The following is a 5,728-nucleotide window of genomic DNA, read 5'->3' on the forward strand; positions in this document are numbered from 1 at the left end:
AATGGCCCCACAGGCGCCCGGGGGGTTCCCGCCTTCAACAACGAACCCAATTGCCACCGAGTGCGCATAGTGGGCCCAGGTAGGCGGAGTCCGCGCAAGGGTGAGTGAAAGGCAACCGGGTCAGGGGAGAGGTACGCCAGCAACGTTTCCCCCCAGCCCCCTCACCCGACGGCTCGCCACGCCCCCGAACGGGACGAACCGCCCCCGAACAGAGACGGGCACGCGACACCCCCAGGGGTCTTTAAACCTCCGCGCCGGAACGCGCTAGGTACCTGGAAAGGGTGGAGGAGAGCGAGCGGTGGGTATTGGCGCGACGCGGCACGCCACACACACCCACGGAGCGGGCGAGACAACCGGATCCGCCGCCCAACCGCGATGACGTCGCCACCTTTCCCCGCCTCACGCATCCCGGGCCTACCCGGACATACCCCACAACCCCCCAACCACCGAACGCCGCACCTACACCCCTCCGCGCCTCCCCGCAAACCCGCGCAGCCCAGGCCCCTATCGCCGCGCTGGCAGGCGAGGGGCTGCGGTGGGAAGCGGGATGGCGAGCAGGGAGCCACGGTCGGGGGAAGGGGAGGGTCCGGCGCAGCCGGCGGGGGGGGGCGATGACGCCGAGAGACCCGAAACACGGAGCGAGCGCCGCACGCCCACGGTGGCGGCGGGTCGGGGTTGGACGAGACGCGCCGGGACGGGCGGACACACAGACGGGCGGGCGACGGCGGTGCAACCGGCCGGGACGCCCTGAGGCACGCACGGCCCTCCCCGAGCACCCCGTTCGCCTCCCCTCTGCCTACACTCCCCTTCTGCTCGCTCTCTCTCCGAGACTCTCGCGGGCCGCCTATGGCGGCCGGCCCGCACACACACATGGCCAAAAACCCACGTCCGCGCGGGGAACAAAGCCCACGAGAGGGAGGAACTGACTCCTCCGCTCTCTGTCTCGCTTTGCACGTCCATGATCCTTCTGCAGCTTCACCTACGGATCCGAGCGCGGCACTGCCCCTCCTGCCCACGGGGAGGAGAGCATCCCTCGAGCCGCCCAGCGACGGAAGACTAGAACACACTCAGACACGTCACGTGCGTCTCACCGCACGGGTCCATCCGGAGCGACAAACCCGGGACCACGCGGCCGGGCGTCCCCCATAACGGCCCCACAGGCGCCCGGGGGGTTCCCGCCTTCCCCAACGAGCCCCCATCGCCACCGAGTGCGCATGGTGGGCCCGGGTAGGCGGAGTCCGCGCAAGGGTGAGTAAAAGGCAACCGGGGCAGGGGAGAGGTACGCCAGCAACGTATCCCCCCAGCCCCCTCACCCGACGGCTCGCCCCGCCCCCGAACGGGACGAAACGCCCCCGAACAGAGACGGGCACGCGACACCCCCAGGGGTCTTTAAACCTCCGCGCCGGAACGCGCTAGGTACCTGGAAAGGGTGGAGGAGAGCGAGCGGCGGGGGTTGCCGTGCCGGGGAGAACGGACGCGGCACGCTCCACACACCCACGGAGCGGGCGACACAACCGCAGCCCAACCGCGATGACGTCGCCACCTTTCCCCGCCTCACGCATCCCGGGCCTACCCGGACATCCCCCACAACCCCACAACCACCGAACGCCGCACCCACACCCCTCCGCGCCTCCCCGCAAACCCGCGCAGCCCAGGCCCCTATCGCCGCGCTGGCAGGCGAGGGGCTGCGGTGGGAAGCGGGATGGCGAGCAGGGAGGCACGGTCGGGGGAAGGGGAGGGGCCGGCGCAGCCGGCGAGGGGGCGATGACGCCGGGATACCCGAAACACGGAGCGGGCGCCTCACGCCCACAGTGGCGCCGCGAGCGGCGGGTCGCGGTTGGACGAGACGCGCCGGGACGAATGGACACAGGCGGGCGGGCAACGGGGGTGCAACCGGCCGGGACGCCCTGAGGCACGCACGGCCCTCCCCGAGCACCCTGTTCTCCTCCCCTGCGCCTACACTCCCCTTCTGCTCGTTCTCTCTCCGAGACTCTCGCGGGCCGCCAACGGCGGCCGGCCTGCACACACACACATGGCCAAAAAACCCACGTCCGCGCGGGGAACAAAGCCCACGAGAGGGAGGAACTGACTCCTCCGCTCTCTGTCTCGCTTTCCACGTCCATGATCCTTCCGCAGCTTCACCTACGGATCCAAGCGCGGCACTGCCCCTCCTGCCCACGGGGAGGAGAGCATCCCTCGAGCCGCCCAGCGACGGAAGACTAGAACACACTCAGACACGTCAAGTGCGTCTCACCACAGGGGTCCATCCGGAGCGACAAACCCGGGACCACGCGGCCGGGCGTCCCCCATAACGGCCCCACAGGCGCCCGGGGGGTTCCCGCCTTCCCTAACGAGCCCCCATCGTCACCGAGTGCGCATGGTGGGCCCGGGTAGGCGGAGTCCGCGCAAGGGTGAGTAAAAGGCAACCGGGGCAGGGGAGAGGTACGCCAGCAACGTATCCCCCCAGCCCCCTCACCCGACGGCTCGCCCCGCCCCCGAACGGGACGAAACGCCCCCGAACAGAGACGGGCACGCGACACCCCCAGGGGTCTTTAAACCTCCGCGCCGGAACGCGCTAGGTACCTGGAAAGGGTGGAGGAGAGCGAGCGGCGGGGGTTGCCGTGCCGGGGAGAACGGACGCGGCACGCCCCACACACCCACGGAGCGGGCGACACAACCGCCGCCCAACCGCGATGACGTCGCCACCTTTCCCCGCCTCACGCATCCCGGGCCTACCCGGACATCCCCCACAACCCCCCAACCACCGAACGCCGCACCCACACCCCTCCGCGCCTCCCCGCAAACCCGCGCAGCCCAGGCCCCTATTGCCGCGCTGGCAGGCGAGGGGCTGCGGTGGGAAGCGGGATTGTGAGCAGGGAGGCACGGTCGGGGGAAGGGGAGGGGCCGGCACAGCCGGCAGGGGGGCGATGACGCCGGTAGAGCCGAAACACGGAACGGGAGCCGCACGCCCACTGTAGCGCCGGGAGCGGCGGGTCGAGGTTGGACGAGACGCGGCGGGACGGGCGGACACACAGGCGGGCGGGCAATAGGGGTGCGACCGGCCGGGACGCCCTGAGGCACGCACGGCCCTCCCCGAGCACCCCGTTCTCCTCCCCTGCGCCTACACTCCCCTTCTGCTCGCTCTCTCTCCGAGACTCTCGCGGGCCGCCAACGGCGGCCGGCCCGCACACGCACGTGGCCAAAAACCCACGTCCACGCGGGGAACAAAGCCCACGAGAGGGAGGAACTGACTCCTCCGCTCTCTGTCTCGCTTTCCACGTCCATGATCCTTCCGCAGCTCCACCTACGGAAACCTTGTAACGACTTTTACTTCCTCTAGACAGTCAAGTTCGGCACTCTTCTCACCGCTCCGCCGAGGCCGTGGGTCAACCTCAGCGGGGCCGGTCCGAGAGCCTCACTAAACCATCCGATCGGTAGTAGCGACGGGCGCTGTGCACAAAGGCCAGGGACTTAATCAACTCAAGCTTATGACACGCACTTACTGACAACTCCTCCTCCGTGGGGAATAATTGCAATCCCCGATCCCCATCACGAATGGGCTTCAACGGGTTACCCGCACCTGCTGGCGGAGGGTAGGCACATGCTGAGCCAGTCAGTGTAGCGAGCGTGCAGCCCCACACATCTAAGGGCGTCACAGACCTGTTATTGCTCAATCTCCGGTGGCTGAATGCCACTTGTCCCTCCAAGAAGTTTGGGGACGCCGACCGCTCGGGGTCGCATAACTTCTTAGCACGCCAGAGTCTCGTTCGTTATCGGAATTAACCGGACAGATCGCTCCACGAACTTAGAACGGGCATGCACCACCACCCACGGAATCGAGAAACAGCTATCGATCTCTCGATCCTGTCTGTGTCCGGGCCGGGTGAGGTTTCCCCTGTTGACTCAAATTAAGCCGCAGGCTCCACTCCTGGTGATGCCCTTCCGTCAACTCCTTTAAGTTTCAGCTTTGCAACCATACTCCCCCCGGAACCCAAAGACTTTGGTTTCCCGGAAACTCCCCGGCGGGTCATGGGAATCACGCCGCCGCATCGGCGGTTGGCATCGTTTCTGGTCGTAAATACGACGGTATCTGACCGTCTTCGAACCTCCGACTTTCGTTCTGGATTAATGAAAACATTCTTGGCAAATGCTTTCGCTCTGGTCCGTCTTGCGCCGGTCCAAGAATTTCACCTCTAGCGGCGCAATACGAATGCCCCCGGCCGTCCCTCTTAATCATGGCCTCAGTTCCGAAAACCAACAAAATAGAACCGCGGTCCTATTCCATTATTCCTAGCTGCGGTATCCAGGCGGCTCGGGCCTGCTTTGAACACTCTAACTTTTTCAAAGTAAACGCTTCGGGCCCCAAGAGCCACTCAGCTAAGAGCATCGAGGGAGAGCCGAGAGGCGACGGGCGGTGGCTCGCCTCGCGGCGGACCGCCCGCCCGCTCCCAAAATCCAACTATGAGCTTTTTAACTCCAGCAACTTTAATATACGCAATTTGTACCTGGAATTACCAGGGCTGCTGGCACCAGACTTGCCCTCCAATGGATCCTCGTTAAAGGATTTAAAGTGAACTCATTTCATTACAGGGCCTCGAAACAGTCCTGTATTCTTATTTTTCGTCACTACCTCCCCGGGTCGGGAGTGGGTAATTTGCGTGCTTGCTGCCTTCCTTGGATGTGGTAGCCGTTTCTCAGGCTCCCTCTGCGTAATCGAACCGTAATTCCGCGTCACCCGTGCTCACCATGGTAGACACGGCGACTACCACCAAAAGTTGATAGGGCAGACGTTTGAATGCGTCGTCCGCGCCACGGGGGGCGTGCGATCGGCCCGACGTTATCTAGAGTCACCAGAGCTGCTGGCGCCCTAGCTCCCCGGGCCCGCACCCCCGCGGGGAGGGGGGTGGCGGCCGAGGGGAGGCTGACCGGGTTGGTATTGGTCTGATAAATACACACATCCCCCCTGCGAGGGGGATCAGCGCCCGTCGGCATGTATTAGCTCGAGAATGGCCACAGTTCTCCACGTAGGAGACGAGCGAGCGACCAGAGGACCCATGAATGATTTAATGAGCCATTCGCAGTTTCACTGTACCGGCCGTGCGTACTGACACACGCATGGCTTAATCTCTGGGACAAGCACACGCTACTGGCAGGATCAACCAGGTAGCGGCGGACATGAGCGAGCGAGAGCGACAACGCCAAGGCGGGAAGCCAGGCGGACGGTGGACTCCTCAGCCGCCCCCTGGGGGGTCACACCCGTCGCCATGTATTAGCTCGAGAATGGCCACAGTTCTCCACGTAGGAGACGAGCGAGTGACCACAGGAACCATCACTGATTTAATGAGCCATTCGCAGTTTCACTGTACCGGCCGTGCGTACTGACACACGCATGGCTTAATCTCTGGGACAAGCACACGCTACTGGCAGGATCAACCAGGTAGCGGCGGACATGAGCGAGCGAGAGAGACATCGCCGAGGCGGGAAGCCAGGCAGACGGCGGACGCCTTAGCCGTCCCCTGGGGGTCAGCGCCCGTCGGCATGTATTAGCTCGAGAATGGCCACAGTTCTCCACGTAGGAGACGAGCGAGCGACCACAGGAGCCATGACTGATTTAATGAGCCATTCGCAGTTTCACTGTACCGGCCATGCGTACTGACACACGCATGGCTTAATCTCTGGGACAAGCACACGCTACTGGCAGGATCAACCAGGTAGCGGCGGACATGAG

General features: G+C 64.9%; 1 pseudogene; it reads right to left on the reverse strand.

The window, feature by feature from the left end:
- Positions 1-3,281: 3,281 nt before the first annotated feature.
- Positions 3,282-5,166, reverse strand: LOC149990068 (18S ribosomal RNA; annotated as a pseudogene).
- Positions 5,167-5,728: the final 562 nt, after the last annotated feature.

The sequence above is a fragment of the Furipterus horrens genome, unplaced genomic scaffold (genome assembly GCF_987537825.1).
Source record: "Furipterus horrens unplaced genomic scaffold, mFurHor1.1.pri manual_scaffold_29, whole genome shotgun sequence".
Taxonomy (NCBI): domain Eukaryota; kingdom Metazoa; phylum Chordata; class Mammalia; order Chiroptera; family Furipteridae; genus Furipterus; species Furipterus horrens.